The 17,700-nt window shown below is 38.7% G+C and overlaps 1 protein-coding gene across 1 annotated transcript in view; it reads left to right on the top strand.

The window, feature by feature from the left end:
• Nucleotides 1-17,700, top strand: part of LOC145985495 (uncharacterized) — a 221,667-nt gene that overhangs the window by 52,780 nt on the left and 151,187 nt on the right. The window lies entirely within an intron of this gene.

Raw genomic sequence — 17,700 nt, 5'->3', positions numbered from 1 at the left:
ACAGGGGATGAAACGTGGGTTGCATACAGCACCCCAGAAAGCAAGCAGCAGTCCATGCATTGGCGTCACAGTGGATCTCCATGCAGGACGAAGTTCAAACAGACTGTGTCGGCGCGAAAAGTGATGTGCACGGTGTTCTGGACAGACAAGGCATTCTGCTCATCGAGTTTCTGCCCAGAGGTGAGACTGTGAACGCTAACCTGTGAAACACTGAGGATATTGCGACGAGCCATTCAGAATAAGCGACGCGGATGCTCAGTGCAGGTGTGATCTTGCTGCACGACAATGCGAAGCCGCATATGACTAGGCTCACTGCAGCCCTTCCGGACAGGTTCGGTTGGGAGGTGTTCGATCCTCCATCTTACAGCCCGGATCTCGCTCCCAGTGATTACCACCTGTTCTTGCACCTGAAAAGTTCCTGTCCGGTCAACATTTACACAGCGACGAAGAGGTTCAGACGGTTGTCACACAGTGGTTCGGCGTCCAGGCGGCGGACTTCTACGACGGAGGTATACAGAAGTTGGACCCACGCTATGACAAGTTCCTGAATTCCGGCAGGAATTATGTTGACAAGTAACTGGATAAGTGCTGTATCTGTGGCAATAAATCATTGAATGATATAATGTTTCCTTTTTGTGCACGACCCCAGAGAAACTTACTTTCTGGATGCGCCTAATACATAACAATACAGAAGAAGAAGAGACAGTTCACCACAGGATCCAAGCTGGCAACAGACAATATTATGCACATATAGAATTATTCAAGTCCAAGAGCCTCTCCAAGAACACAAAATTAAGACTATATAGGACACTCATCAGACCAGTGATAGCTTATGGTGCAGAATCCTGGAAACTTGCATCCAAAGCAGAAAGCAAGGTGATGTGCTTTGAAAGAAAAATCTTACGAAAGATCTTTGGCCCTATTAAGAATGAAGATGGATCCTATAGAATTAGGAATAACATGGAGCTAGAAGAGTGGATCTAACATGAACATGTGGGGAGATACATCAAATCACAACATTTAAGATGGGCAGGACATCTGATGAGAATGAAGGAGGACAGATTACCACCACACTTGGTATTAAACCAGAAACTATGGGGAACAAGGCCGAAAGGAAGACCTAGGGGAAGATGGATCGATGCGGTTGAGAATGATTTGAAAAGGATGAATGTACTTAATTGGAAGAATGTAGCTCAAGACAGAACGAGGTGGAGGAAGATTGTTTGGGATGCCAGAGCCCACCAAGGGCTGCAGTGCAACAGAATAATAATAATAATAATATATCTGAATCAATATTTCAAGTTCTTTCAATTCACACATACATACACACACATATTAGAGTTATCCCTTACGTGGATTTTTACACTACCATCATTTGTGTGTATCCTGTATTGGCGAACGAGAAATATATCAATAGTTACTGAGAATATTCAGGACCTATCCGTTTTCCGTTCCACCTTCGTATGTGTGGTTTATATATATATAATGTTACTCTGATGCTAGTTTGCTCTTCTTTCCATTCGAGAAATGACCATGATTCACCATGGACGGGAAAATACACTAAATTTCCGTGATTACTTTATTATGTTGAACATTTGTTGCCTGGCCAATCTATTAACCTTTGTTAATATTGCGATTATGACCCTTATTTTAACTCTAACTTACAATTTTACAGGAACTATACTTGTGAAATAACCTAAGCCGCCTTTTCTTTAATAAAATATTAAGGAAATATATATTCTTGCAATAAAACTGTAACAAGATTGGGTACGCAAAAATATATATTTACATCGTTAGTATTATTAAACTGGGAGTTCTGCATTGTTCTTTATTTTGCAAGAAGTTTAAAGTGCGGTATAATTCTTGGATTTAACTCCTTAATTGTGTATTATACCTTCACTTGGAAATGGTGGTAGTTAATGTTTCGTTTTACTTGTATATTTTTTTTCAAAAATGCTACTTTAAGTTGGTCAAATCGTTGAAGAACACAAAACATGTGGCAATGTTCTTAGCACATTTACCATTTGTATTCGTTTTCCTAATCTACCACGGAATTTGTTTCGTTTCTTGAAAGTCATTTGAACTTTTAAAGAAACGAACGGACTGAAAAAGAGAGAAAACGCATTACCGCACTGTGGGAAACTGTTCGCAAAACAACAAACGGATGTTGTAGACGAGTAATTGCATGGCATTTCAATTATACATTAAGGGCATGAAATCTCTCACTTTTTTTGTCATCAGTTTTATTCATAGTCTGAGAAGAAAAAATGTAACGAATTACCGTGTAGTATTAACATGCATAACGGAAACATTTTTTACTATCATAACCTGGAAGCTATTACTTCCAAATACAGTAAAATTACGGTAGAAAAAAAGACATAAGCAAAAGAATGCCTCATGATTCTCCAGTTTTAAGGTACTAATCAGAAAGACCTCGAGAAGTCTTGTCCGTCCGTCCTTTTGTGTTCAATATCCATACGAGGGTCACTATATATATTTTGAGCCTTGGCAACACTGATTGAAGTTAGGCGCGATTTGACGTTTGCACAGAATCGTCTGGCATTATTGACCATAACGTACTTCAAATGTTTTGTCAATAGCTTGATTTGTGTTGTTTATGTTGCCTTGGAGATTGCGCGACAACAATAAAATGGAATTAACTCGTGAACATTTTCGTGCGATGATTTTTTACGATTTTCGATGTGGATTATCAAGACAAGAGTGCATCGATCAACTTACTTCCACATTTGGCGATGAAGCCCCATCCTTTGCCACTGTGAAACGCTGGTATAACGAATTTAATCGTGGTCGCCATTCGCTCACCGACGAGATTCGCGAAGGTCGTCCAAAATCAGTTGTTGTTCAAGAAAACATTGATGCTGTGCAAAACCTAATACTGCAAGATCGTCATGTGACATACTGTGAGATTGAGGCAACCATAGGCATGACATACTGTGAGATTGAGGCAACCATAGGCATTAGTTCCACCAGCATATATAAAATATTACATGATAATTTAGTTGTGAGAAAGGTATGTTCTCGTTGGGTCCCACACAATTTGACAAAAACTCAAAAAGACGCTCGCGTCAATTGATGCAAACAAATGCTCAATAAATACAATCGTGGTGCTTCAAAAGACGTATATAAGATTGTAACAGGTGACGAATCATGGATATATGCATATGAGCCGGAACGTAAACAGCAGTCGACTGTATGGGTGTTTCAAGATGAACCCAATCCAACAAAAGTTGTTCGCGCTCGAAGCACATCGAAACAAATGGTCGCCTGTTTTTTCGGGAAAACTGGTCATGTGGCAACTGTGCCTTTAGAGGAACGTAGAACGGTCAACTCTGAATGGTACACAACAATTTGTTTGCCAGAGGTCTTCGGTCAAATACGGAAAACAAACGAACGCCGTCGGATCATTCTTCATCAAGACAATGCCAGCTGTCACACACATCTCGTCTAACAACCGACTTTATGAACAGTCAAAAAATTGAATTGATGGGTCATCCGCCGTACAGTCCTGATTTGGCACCCAATGACTTCTTCTTGTTCCAGAATGTCAAGAATAAATTGCGTGGACAAAGATTTTCGTCGGCGGAAGACGCCGTTGATGCGTTCAAAAACCATATTATGGAGGTGTCTCAAGAAGATTGGAAAAACTGCTTTGACAAATGGTTCGAACGAATGCAAAAGTGTATTGACCATAAAGGAGAATACTTCGAAAAACAATAAAGCAGTTTTCAATGCCAAATTCCAGTTTTTTCATTGTTAGGCTCAAAATATAAATAGTGACCCTCGTATCTTAGGAACTACCGGTACCACAAATATGAACTTGATTCTAATGTAATCGATAAATTTAAGTTCGGCTTCGTTACATAAAGTACTACTGGTTAGAATAGAACAATGATTCCTAACCCTAAGTGAATGGAAATAATATGAGAACAAAAAAGGCGAGGAGAAAGTGAGAGAAAGAGACAGGGAAATGAAGGAAAGAGGTTGTAGAGAAATTAGAGTTATTTAGCTTAGCTTTTCTTCCACTTTTGTCTAATCGCGACGATGAGGTTGAGTGATGATGAAATTGATGAACGGTCACTCATAAGGAATAGCCATGCCCAGGCCGGGATTCGAACCCTATCTCTCATTCTGTCGGTCTTCCTCTGTTGCTGTGACTATACAGTGGGGTGCACAAGTATTACCAAGCAAATTGCTCATCACCATGCTTATTCTCTTTGTTTTACGCAATCGGAGCTTCAAGAATTGACACAAAACAAGAAGCTTGCTTCTTACAACCTCTGCACCAGCATACGTAAAAATCTTATGCTTACCCGCACGTAGGTTGCAAAGGAAAATTTAATGAAATGGCCATGGACAATTTTCCGAGCAATACTTGTTTATCCCACTGTGCTTTGTTTCTTCTGTGTGCGTTAGTTTTTTTGAAATTTCTCTAGGACGTGAAGCGTGAAAATATCCCGATGTTTTATTTAAAAAAAAAAATCTGGCATGGTCTTCTTTCTTTCCTTATAAGTATAACTGCTGAGACGTACCTTTAAGTTAATATATTTATTGAAGTTTTCATTTATCCATGACATTTGTATTATAATATAATACGAGGGTCACTATTTATATTTTGAGCCTTGGCAACACTGATTGAAGTTAGGCGCGATTTGACGTTTGCACGGAATCGTCTGGCATTATTGACCATAACGTACTTCAAATGTTTTGTCAATAGCTTGATTTGTGTTGTTTATGTTGCCTTGGAGATTGCGCGACAACAATAAAATGGAATTAACTCGTGAACATTGTCGTGCGATGATTTTTTACGATTTTCGATGTGGATTATCAAGACAAGAGTGCATCCATCAACTTACTTCCACATTTGGCGATGAAGCCCCATCCTTTGCCACTGTGAAACGCTGGTATAACGAATTTAATCGTGGCCGCCATTCGCTCAACGACGAGATTCGCGAAGGTCGTCCAAAATCAGTTGTTGTTCTAGAAAACATTGATGCTGTGCAAAACCTAATACTGCAAGATCGTCATGTGACATACTGCGAGATTGAGGCAACCATAGGCATTAGTTCCACCAGCATATATAAAATATTACATGATCATTTAGCTGTGAGAAAGGTATGTTCTCGTTGGATCCCACACAATTTGACAAAAACCCAAAAAGACGCTCGCGTCAATTGCTGCAAACAAATGCTCAATAAATACAATCGTGGTGCTTCAAAAGACGTATATAAGATTGTAACAGGTGACGAATCATGGATATATGCATATGAGCCGGAACGTAAACAGCAGTCGACTGTATGGGTGTTTCAAGATGAATCCAATCCAACAAAAGTTGTTCGCGCTCGAAGCACATTGAAACAAATGGTCGCCTGTTTTTTCGGGAAAACTGGTCATGTGGCAACTGTGCCTTTAGAGGAACGTAGAACGGTCAACTCTGAATGGTACACAACAATTTGTTTGCCAGAGGTCTTCGGTCAAATACGGAAAACAAACGAACGCCGTCGGATCATTCTTCATCAAGACAATGCCAGCTGTCACACACATCTCGTCTAACAACCGACTTTATGAACAGTCAAAAAATTGAATTGATGGGTCATCCGCCGTACAGTCCTGATTTGGCACCCAATGACTTCTTCTTGTTCCAGAATGTCAAGAATAAATTGCGTGGACAAAGATTTTCGTCGGCGGAAGACGCCGTTGATGCGTTCAAAAACCATATTATGGAGGTGTCTCAAGAAGATTGGAAAAACTGCTTTGACAAATGGTTCGAACGAATGCAAAAGTGTATTGACCATAAAGGAGAATACTTCGAAAAACAATAAAGCAGTTTTCAATGCCAAATTCCTGTTTTTTTTTATTGTTAGGCTCAAAATATAAATAGTGACCCTCGTAGTATTATTATTAATAAGTTTCATGGTTTTATCAGCTAAACTAAACTAGTTTGCGTTAAATTATGCTCAATTATCCGTGTATAAATATTAGTTGTACACTGTCATTTTCTACAATTTTTTTTAGGGTTTCCCATCTTACGTCACATGGAAATTTCCGATCACAACTTTTTTGTTGGGCCCAGCTCTATGAATTCTTCCTTCCCTCGAGAATGAAAAGTACTGTTTAGAATAATCCGAGCACACCTAAAATCGTTATTATTCCATGGAAATTTATTTAAACCATGGAGTAGTCTTTATGACGTTTGACGTGAAATATGGTTTCTTGCCATTTTCTGAACGTTTTTCCTTTCTTACCACGGCTTATGCATTCAACATGCTTCTCACAGATTGTTTGTAATGCGCTGGTTGCATTGTGTTCCCAGCACATAATAGTTGCTGTCACACGGCACCGAGTTGTGGGCTGTGGTCTTGGATTCACTTGCATTGCATTGCATGCACGTAGCTAAAAAGGAAGAAGCGACTTTTCCTTGGTAACACCAACAATAAGGAAGGTTCATATCCTCTGTAGATTTCAACTTGTGGGAATGCTTGAAAAACCACTAAAGAAAACAACTTTTCCGTGAAAGCTGTGTCAAAAGAAGAAGATTAAAGTCTAGTTCAGTGGCATTTCCAGGAATTTTTGCGTTTAACCTTCTGGTACAGTCAGGGAAACAACCGCCTCAGCATCGAAATTTTCGGTTAGGCACAATGAATTCACAATCGAATGATTGGCTGACATTTACTCAACCCAAACAACATTAAAAGAATCAGGGTAACATACAATGTAAGGACGTAATGCTCTATGGGAATCAGTGTTTCTATGTATTATTGTACATCGTTTCTCTTCGCACTGTATGATAATCAGACGATGAAGCCCAAATGACGGTCAAACCCCATCCATGCCTTACCCAGTATTGAATCTGGTGCCCCTGACATCGAAACGCGACACGTTATAGAGGTCCGAAAATTTCTGGTTTTCACTTCATTTTATGCCATTGGAGGCCCTGTTTGGGAATTCCTTTGTAAGTTCCATCTGACTGATCATTATCTATTTTCGTTGTCGCGTTAAGTCCAAGATGATAGAAGAGGGACATAAAATGCTAAACTTGAATATTTATGCCAACATTGATTTCCATCGAACATTATATCCCTATTTGGTATCTAACATTGCGATAATTAGGTTCACTATATCGATAAGGAGTGGTAGGAAATACGTATATGGATTTGTTAAATTTCCGATAGCAACCCAGTATTTCTCGCGGCTAAACTATATAGTACAAACGGCCGCAACCTTCCGTTTCATTCGCGAGCTCTTAGCTGTGCTGTGGCTAGAATGAGAAGTAAATTTGGCGTCTCTAACCGCTTGGAATATTAAAGACGGGCACTCATTACATAATATAAGAGAAAGAGAGAGAGAGAGAGAGAGAGAGAGAGAGAGAGAGAGAAGGGGGGGAGGCAGTCCAGTCATATAGTGCGACATTAATATATACGATATAAGGAAAAAAATGAACATTTTATCTTGCACAGAGATAGAACATAATTATAAATTGAATATCTTTGCACCGTAAATATAGTATTTTGAAGAAAATAATAATTAAAATTATGGTTAACTATGTAGGCTAATAGCCATTAATACTTTATGGATATCCTTCGCAGAAATCGCCCAAAAGCCAACATCTCTTCCCCGTACACCCCGGTAATTTCAATGTTACAGGCCAACGAGGCTCTGGCGTCTGAACCAACAGTCAGTATAACCTTGTGTCGGGCTGTGCGTTGTCCTGTGTTTTGTCCTTATACACTGTATGTGCTGTAGGCTTTCAAACCTAGGTATGGATATTTTTAGTCCTTAGAGGCACGTATTGATTTTGGTAAGGGGTTTAACCCAACAATATTACGGGTGCAAATAGCTAAAGTACTGAGGCACCCAAAAGGTTTAATTTCATTTATTCAAACATTCTTTTAAAGCGGCCTTGGTCCTTTACGGTAGTTGAATGGCAGAGGAAATTGATTATCTTAGACACTCACTTTTCGAGCCCGACACTGTGGCCGAATGGTTAGCACATCGCGCTGCGACGCCAAGGGTCCCGGGTTCGAATCCCGGTCGGGCTTGTTTGTTTGTGAATGTCCATTCATCAATTTCATCATTTCATCACTCATCCCCATCTTCGCAAATTAGCCAAGAGGCACAAAACGCGAAGTAAAATAAACTAAATCAAATCAAATCAAAACCTCACTTTTCGAGTAAACTTTTTCCAGTGCACACAAAACTGTCGTTAACTGAAGGAGTAGTATTCAAAAGTGACCTTTCATGCATTAAAAATAAACATTTTCTTGTGTATATGTAACTTCTGTACGGTTTGTATTATTTTCCAAGACTATGGTGAGGCAGGGCCCAACGGTGCAGTAAATTACAAACTAATGCCTAAGCCCGAACGGTTGTTTGAAACTACCGACATTGAACCGCAACGCTTTTTCCTATTGTCCTTGAGCCGATTATTCGTAAATCATGTTATCCAGATATTAAAAGTAGCTTTTGAAGACCTTGAAGGGTTGCGCTGTGGCTGCTTGGAAGGTAGCAACTACCATTGGGAAAGCAATTTGTGCTTCGCAGCTTAACTAGTAACAGGCACTCGGATCACACCTGAGCAGCGGCCTTCAAATCCACTCACATGAGTTCACAGCTGTTGCTTCCGTGTAACCAACATAGACTTGAAATTGCTGTGCGAAAATTCCCAGCGACATAGAGGAAGAAGTCACTGTCGTCGTTTGTTGCTTTTAGTAATATTAAATTAAATATATGGCTGAATTGCTTCACGAGTTGTAGTAATAGCTGAGCAAACCGATGGATTGATCTCAGTCTTATATAGTTACGCTCTTCAAATGTTAGCTTTCTGCATGTGATATTGCTTGATTTAGGTTACAACTCTTATCACTTAGAAACGCGAATATTAAACTCTCGTATTGAGGAGGGAGATCTGTCTCGCTCTTGTTCTCGTTTCGATTTGTTGAGAGATTCTGGTTCTCGTTTCGGTGAAGTGAAACTCGTCTCTAGCCTCGAAATAAATACTAGACCTATAAACAATAAGTGTGTTCCCACACAAACCTGCCGACCTCTAGGGCGGAGTGATTAGCATAAGGCGCTACAACAACGGGGTCCCGGGTACGAATCCTGAATCGGGCATGAGTATTCTTTGTGAATGTACCTTCATCAATCGTTGCAATTAGCCAAGCTAAATAACTAATATCAAACCCACATAAACGTTCACAGCAACAGAGGTCATTAAGGGAAACAAACTTTTAAATGACATTTTTATTTCCGACTCGTTGTTTCGCCGCTAGGAACCTTCGAAACAGAATTGTATCCTGAATATATGCAACCAAATTGTACAGGATCACAGTTGTCACTAATGGATTAACGTTGCAATTAAGGTAAGCAAAGTATATGTCCTATCTATAAATAATTAGGTAGATATGTACTTGGCATATCTGAATATATCACTTAGAGATGTTCAAATATAATACAATATAGTTTTACAAAGTCTCGAACGATAGCAATTAACCTAAATATGTAGAAAAACGACGCAAAATAAGAAAAATAGAAATAAGTAAAAAGTTTTGTACGTGATCCAGAATCTCTGAACTAAGTGTCGTCTCCATTTTATCTCGTTCTTGTCTTCATTTTGACCATCCCTCTGTCCTTGTCCTCGCATAAAGCGGTCCTGGGTCTCACCCAGCCTCAAATCAATGGATACCTGGGGCCAACCCTAGGGGTAAAGGCGGCCGGAGCGTGGTGCTGATTACATCACCTCCAATATGTGAGCCCCTACCCCCACATCCCCTAAATGTGTCTTCATGTTATGGTGCTATATACACGGGAAGTTTACTTCTTTATCTGTTGGTGCAAGAAGATATTACAGAGCATTAATCGGTTCCGTACGGCAAGAAACAGATATAATGCCATGTATGGGAAACCCTTTTATTATGGATATATGGGGTGTAAGGGATGACTTTTTGAAAAGGCACCCTAATGACAACTTTACTTCCGCGTAGTACACCGGTATCTCCAATGTTGCAAGCCAACGATGCTCTGGCGCCTCCTCTGAACCTACAGCCAGTATAATCATCTGTAGGACTTTGTGTTGTCCATCCTGAGCCTTGTCTTTATGTGTGCTGAGTGCCTCTTTACAGCCTCAGCTTTTAATTGGGCAAGGATATTTTGTTCCTCAGAGACAGATATTGAGCTACGGTAAAGGGCTTGACCCCGTAAAAAGACGCACCCATGACTTTCAATTCCGATCGATGAATTATATACACACAATGCATTATATACATTTACTGTATCTTGCCGTAGAACGCAGTTCCCACGATTGATTTGATTTTACAGTTGCCAAGTAAAGCATCTGCCAGTGTAGTAGGTTTTTGGCTATACGATATGTTGTTTTATGAACGTTTATTTCTGTACGGCAAGAAACAGATATCGTATTCACACACTGGAAACAGCTTTCATTATACACATATACTCTATCCGCTGGTTCTTGCCGTACAACACAATTCCCATTAATTGTTTAATGTGGTCTCGTCTCACAATTGCCAACTAAGGCAGCTAGCTACCAGTGTATTAGGTCTTTGGCTATACGATATGTCGCTTTGTTCGTTTCAGCAAGAAACAGATATCGAATCATGTATTGGACACCTATTTCATTATACGTGTATTACACGTATGTACATGCTTCATCCATTTACACTCTCCTGTCGTACAACCAGTGGCAGCGATTAACGAGGGGGGCTTGGGGGCAGTTACTGGGAAACTACTTTGAAAGTAAACTGTCCTTGCCCCCCAGTTTTGGAAATCCAATCGCCGCCACTGCGTACAACATAATACCCATGAATGGTTTCACGTGGTTTCGTTGCAGAGTAGACAGGTAAGGCATCTCGAATGTTGATGTTTATGTTGTTACGAAGGAAGGAAGGAAGGAAGACTGCAGGAACATTTGTAACGGTTTGTGTCCGGCCCCTTTCACAGTCGACCTGGAAGCGTGGAAGTAATTTTCATGGCGCATCCTCACTGCATGACGACTTCCGCCACACGACACACCAAGGTACCCTCAGGAACAATACTACGCATTTCTTGTCATTTTATTACATCTTTCACAGAAAATTTTCAAATATAACTGACCGTGAAACCATATTCGAACAAGGTGAATCGGAATAACGGCTAAATGTAAATTTATATACTGTCTGTTTTGTACAGTAAAAATAAGGTCAACAATAAACTGAGCATTCTAAATTAACTGTTTGATTAAAAACTACATAAGATTTTATGCATCTGCTTGTATATAGGCATATAAATAACGATTTGAAGTTCTTCTCCAACTAAGATTCGATGGTAAATTACGCTGATCATGTAAGAGTTTCAATATCCCGTTTTCCAGTCGTACCAGACACTGATAATTCTGTATGATGTTCCTGAAAATAATATTTTCAGAATTGGCGTTTTTTGAATGTTTTTAGTTTCATTTGAAACGTTTAATTTTGAATAAACACAATCATATTGTATACATATAGTCTAACTAATACATAAACAAACAACATTAATTTTCAAAAGTATTTTTTCTTTGCCTGTTAGTTTGAAAATTATAGACCCATCTTCGATTTAATTTCTGTCGCAATTCTATCTTAAATGTGGGAAGGACTGTAGCCCACTCAGTTAACCCTTGCGTACGTCATTGTAACTATCTTATAGATGCATTTTCTGCGTATTGTTGGAATTGAAGAAGAAATTGTGAATTGTTTTTCGACGCACTCAGTAGAAGACAATTCAAATTGTGTCAATAACAATGGTAAAAAACGTACTATGTATTTAAGGTATATTTATTAAAAGCCACAAACCATTTGTATTTTTTTTAAATACTGCATTTTTGTATAAGTATAACTTACAGTTTTAGGACTTCCATTCTTTTCACAATGATTTGGTGTGACGGGAGTACAATTATCACTTTCTCATAAAGAAAATTCTAATATTGAAAATAATTGATGAATGATACAAAATAATTACGATAGTACAAATCTTTTCAGAGGTTAGGAAACTTTTCTTTGTCTGTTAGGAACAAATTTAGTAATTGAACTCTGGTTCCCCTCACCCCTGCCAAGCGGCGTTTCATTGATGGCCGTGTGCACGAACGAGGATCAAATTTTAAACTCGGATCGGGAAAGGATCACTGGAAAATTCCATTGCACGAAGACGGTTCAACACTTGATCGCGAATGAGGAACATCAAAACGAGTTTATCTTCTGATCGGCCATTCGCCACCGTTTTGGTGTCTGATCCTGGTTCACGATACTGACGCTTCGGCTGCAGGCATTTGTTTTTGAATATAAAAAGAGCGGAAAGTGATATCGAGGGCTTGCAAACGGTAGAGATGTTGGATGTACAATGCTGATAATTCGATAACTGTGTAAACTAAAAACTGCCAACATAATAATAATAATTTGTGGTTCTCTGGTGCAAAGTCGTAATGTTTGTAAATACTGTACTTTCTATCCCAGAACACAAAACATATATATATAAAAAAATGTCATATATTACGTGCAAATGTAAGGTAAATTAGAACAGAGCAATGTTACGATATTGCTATATGATGTTGGAAATATGATTGTATAAATTTACGAAAATACATGTTACTAGCTATTTATACGACACGACAATATAAATATATAAGAATTAAGAAATTAAAAATTCAAATACTAAATACTTACCACAGTACAGTAATAAGAAATCTTTATTGAGCGGGCGAGGTTCAGCGTACGCTGTTCTCTCAAAATCGAATGCATTTCGTAACACATTAATTAAAGTCCCGTAGAATAAGGTTCCATGCTTTCTCCTTCTCCTTTTGTGTTGTGCTGTCAGTTCTTTTTTAATATTATTATTTCTTTACACTCTACTACATCCTTGTAAACGTCGACAAGGTTGATCAGTACATTTCTCAAATTCATATAAGTTTTCGGCCCGAATTACTTTCTTCTCCTACATGTTGATACTTTAACACATCACACTACTCTATGCGGTTCTTGATTGTAATTTGTTTTAGACAACGAATCAGGTATAGCCTTACAAATTAATCTCGGATCAGTTGAACGGAATCTCGTGAATGTCGATTTTCGTTGGTGCAATACAAATCTTTAAACCAAGTTCAATTAGAGTGGATTAAAATTGATCTCGTTCATCTGAACTTCGAAATAATCGGCGTTGGTGCACGCGGCCATGAGTGATGTGATGCATGGTCAGCGGATCGTGTCCCATCGCCGCTGTTTTGTGGCTTTCGAGATCAGAGTCCTCTACTGCCCTCACCATACTGATTCGACACCGAAATTTTGGAATTCGCGCTGAGGATCGAATACGAGACCTCTCGCTCCAAAGGATACCAATGAGAAACGCGGGGACTCTTTTTCGTGAGTGCCCTTCAATCAATTTGATGTTACGCTCATTCATACTAGAAAAAAATGATACGAAAAATAAGAACAGAAAAAAACACGCACGAAATAACATGATTTTTTTCTCTCTTTAAAACAATCGTATGTTGCAAGTTCGTATGATAGTTTATGACTATCGAACAATTTGACATTCGTTACACATACGCTGCGCAACTCATCAATTCTTTGATTTGTTTGGACACTATTTTGATTCACAACTAGAACATTTACGTTCTGCTTTCATGGACTGATAATTACTGAGTGGCATTTGTTCGTGATTCAGTTTCCTTGTTGTGTGATGCAATTGAGGACAAGATGCTCACCGCTCGTGAGACTAGTCCCATATTTACACTCTTGAGCCAAATACTTATTTTCACGTTTGAGAAATGGGAGCCTGGTGGCAGACAAGGTTTGAGACGAATTATTAGCGATATAACGAGCTCCAGTAGTCTTTACCATGAAATGTTATGTTTATTGTTTTATGAATATGAAACTTTATGCGTGACATCATCAAGAATTTCCATGTTTCTTTTTTTAAAGTTGAGAGTCCAATAAACCGAGGTTGTTTTCTGACATGACACGAAGCGCAGTAAGTCGTGCAATAAAGATGATTCTACTGGTGCACTAAATACGTAGTAGAATTTGATCTCTGCTACTGTTACACGTTATAAAATAACCGTTCTTTTAATTAAGAACAATGATGAGAAAAAATAATTTTGTTGTATTCACTTGTGATGTATGCATGTTCAGAGAGTCAACTTCTTACAAATACTTGCTAAAAGAGTAACGAAACTGTAAAATGTTGCATTCCATGCTCCTATTTTCCATTACTTTAGTAAACATTTTGTGTTAAACGATATAAACTAATAACCAAGAACTACCCAATTTTTTATGCTCTATGGTGGCATTAAGTTTCTTATAAACATATATTAACACTCCCAACTAACTTCGAACGTAGACTTGAGAAAATGTTGAATGTATATTATCTAAATTTAATATATTTTACGTCTTTTTCTTACACTTTGTTCTAATTGCGACAATGAAGATGAACTGTGATTAGATGAGATCGATGAAGGGACAGTCACAAACACGAAACCCACAGAGGCTGTGAATCAAGGGCCCCAGATACATCAATATTTACATTCAAAGTGTTTGGAAATAAATACTTTATAGGTAAACTATTACCTACTTAATAAAATAATAATGATGATGATTATGTGACGAATATTATTATTGAATACCCTCCCTCCCATAAATTTAAAGAGCGATAACCCGAAACACAGGTGCTGCTGAAACAGTGCAGGTGGCGCCGCTTGTAGCTATTTTGATAAACTTATATCACCGTGAGTCACTGTGTAAGGTCATTGAGCTAATCTGTGGTCATTGAGGTTACTCCAAGAAGAGTAGGCAGTCAAGTGGAATTGACGTCACGATGGTATAAAATCGGGCACTCGTGATACTGCTAGATTATGTTCATCTGGGGGGGGGGAGCTTTTGAGGACAAGGTGCTTATAATTTCCTATCCTATATATATTTTTCCCTTAATTGTCTTTGAGGAAATGTTTAGGTTTGGTTTCTGAGAATTTTAGTTCCTCTTCCACGTTGACAATATTATGATTAGGACCCAGATTTTTACATAACTTTATGTAATTACATATGAATGTCTCAAGCTCAGTTGATATTTTCCCAAGAATTGTTTTGTCACACTTTTGAAGTCACTGGTGAAGGTTCATCACCAGGTAGTCAGTAGTGTTGGGCGATATATCGTCCAGACGATATATCGCCATGTCAATATCAACTAGTCGTTATATCGTGACGGCGATATATTGTCACGATATTTGGCGATATATATTCGTGTCGGCGATATATCGTCACCATATTTGCCGATATATATCTTGTCGGCAATATATCGTCACTATATTTGGCGATATATTGTCACGATATTTGGCGATATATCGTCACGATATTTGGCTATATACCTAGTGTTACCATAAATACTGTCACAAAGTTTTAAGTAAATTGACACAAAATGCTGAGAGATATTGCAATATCCTAATAACATTACTGAAATGGATGCATGACAAATCAAAATCACAAATCATTATTCAAAATGGCCACGCTTACCACGCACACATTCCGTACTTCTTTGTGGGCACGCATCAATTGAATTACGCAACACATCGACTGGAAAATGAGCAACTGCCTTCAGAAGAGAACGACCGCTTTAAACTTTCAATATTGGGATGTCTCTTCTTGCAAGCCATCTCCTGAAGCTTGGACCACAATTTGTAGTCCAAAGGGTATAGGTCCGGACTTGCAGAAGGCCAATCTGAAGTAGAAATGAAGTCTGGAACATTTGCTATGAGGGCAAGCTCCATTTCTGTGAAAAAGGGGTAAAACATCAACCAAAGTGTACCAGCAGACAATGCTTGAGAGACTAGTCAAGAATGTCAACAACACTCTCTTCCATGGTCAGAACTGGAGCTTCCAGCAGGATTCAGCCTCAACATATGGGGCCCGAACAACACAGAAGTGGCTGGAGGCAAATGTACCAGACTTAATTTCCACTTCGGATTGGCCTTCTGCAAGTAAGGACCTATACCCTTTTGGACTACAAATTGTAGTCCAAGCTTCAGGAGATGGCTTGCAAGAAGAGACATCCCAATATTGAAAGTTTAAAGCGGTCGGCCTCTTCTGAAGGCAGTTGCTCATTTTCCAGTCGATGTGTTGCGTAATTCAATCGATGCGTGGCCACAAAGACTTACGGAATGTGTGCGTGCTAAGCGTGGCCATTTTGAATAATGATTTGTGATTTTGATTTGTCATGCATCCATTTCAGTGATGTTATTAGGATATTACAATATCTCTCAGCATTTTGTGTCAATTTACTTAAAACTTTGTGACAGTATTTATGGTAAGACTAGGTACACAGTGTCGGCGATATATCGTCACGATATTTGGCGATATATATCGTGGAGACAATATATCGCCGATATCACGATACGCAAAAAAATATCGTATCGTCTGTGACGATATATTGCGATATCAAATTTCCGATATCGTCCATCCCTAGTAGCAGTACATGCGCAAAATTGGCATAAGACCGGCTTTTCCCTCAGTCACAATGTGGACACCACAACAAGGTTAAATGTGACCTTTGGTTGGCAGAATTGCGGTTTTTGTGGGGTTTAGTTTAAAACGGTGTGTACGAGAAAATTCTTAGAGATTTCTAAGATTTGAAAAAGAAGTATTTTTTTAAATTTATTTGAGAAATCCTGAATACAGAGAAAATCCATTTTATATCAGGATATCAACAGAGAGAAAAATAGAAATTAACAAATGAGAAGCACGCACACATATGTAACAAGAATAATACAATAAAAATAATAAAAATTAAACAATAATAATAAAACAATAACAAGGGTATAACAAATATTAATTTCTCTTGAGCTGCTTGATGCACGCATTTCTGAAAGCCTGCTTAGATAGATGGAAGCCTGGAGGATCAATTAGTGTATTGTACCTTGTTTGTAGCCTATAGAGAAATTACCTTTGTTCTAGGGATAGCCTTGAGGCTTTTGTGTAAAAGAAGTTGTTGCATTTGCTGTTGGTACGTGGGAACCGGATTGTTGAGGTAGATGCTCTATAACACCCCACATTCTAGAAAATACTTGGCGAGAGCTCAGTATCGTTTTGGCATCTGCCGAGTCATAGGCGGACACAGAAATATATACAGTGTGTATAATATAGTGTTTTGTTAAAAAGTTTCGCAAAGATTGCTTTAGGTTCACTTTGTGCTTAGATAATGTAACCGGGACTGAACCTTCAGAACAAAATGGAATAGAAGCACTGTGCTATGTATTTACCGGCAAATGAACCGGGACCTCTTGATTACGGTGCTAGTATTAACAAGGATTAACAAAAAATGACACATAAGCTTGAGCATTACATTCTCAGAAGAGATATGACTCTTATCAATGCAATTATACAGTCACGGACACACCTCTCGGAAGCAGCGATTCCATTGAAAGTAAATGAGGTCATTACAACCCAGACGTGTCCGTGACTGTACAGTGTCTATCGCTATGTCATTCTTTGAAGACATCTCCAATAGCATTGGGCATAATGTATCCACATTATCGTCCTGTAATCAGGATGTTTCTAGTGGCGGCACATTTCTGCGTCGAGTCCCGATTAGCCTATTTGTGATTAACGTCATTCATTTTTTTGTCTGTAAAAAATATATTACTGAAGGATTCTACATTGCATTATAAAACATTTG

Source organism: Lepisma saccharinum, chromosome 3, assembly GCF_977018435.1.
Source record: "Lepisma saccharinum chromosome 3, izLepSacc3.1, whole genome shotgun sequence".
NCBI lineage: Eukaryota > Metazoa > Arthropoda > Insecta > Zygentoma > Lepismatidae > Lepisma > Lepisma saccharinum.
This window is presented reverse-complemented; position numbering and strand designations above follow the sequence as displayed.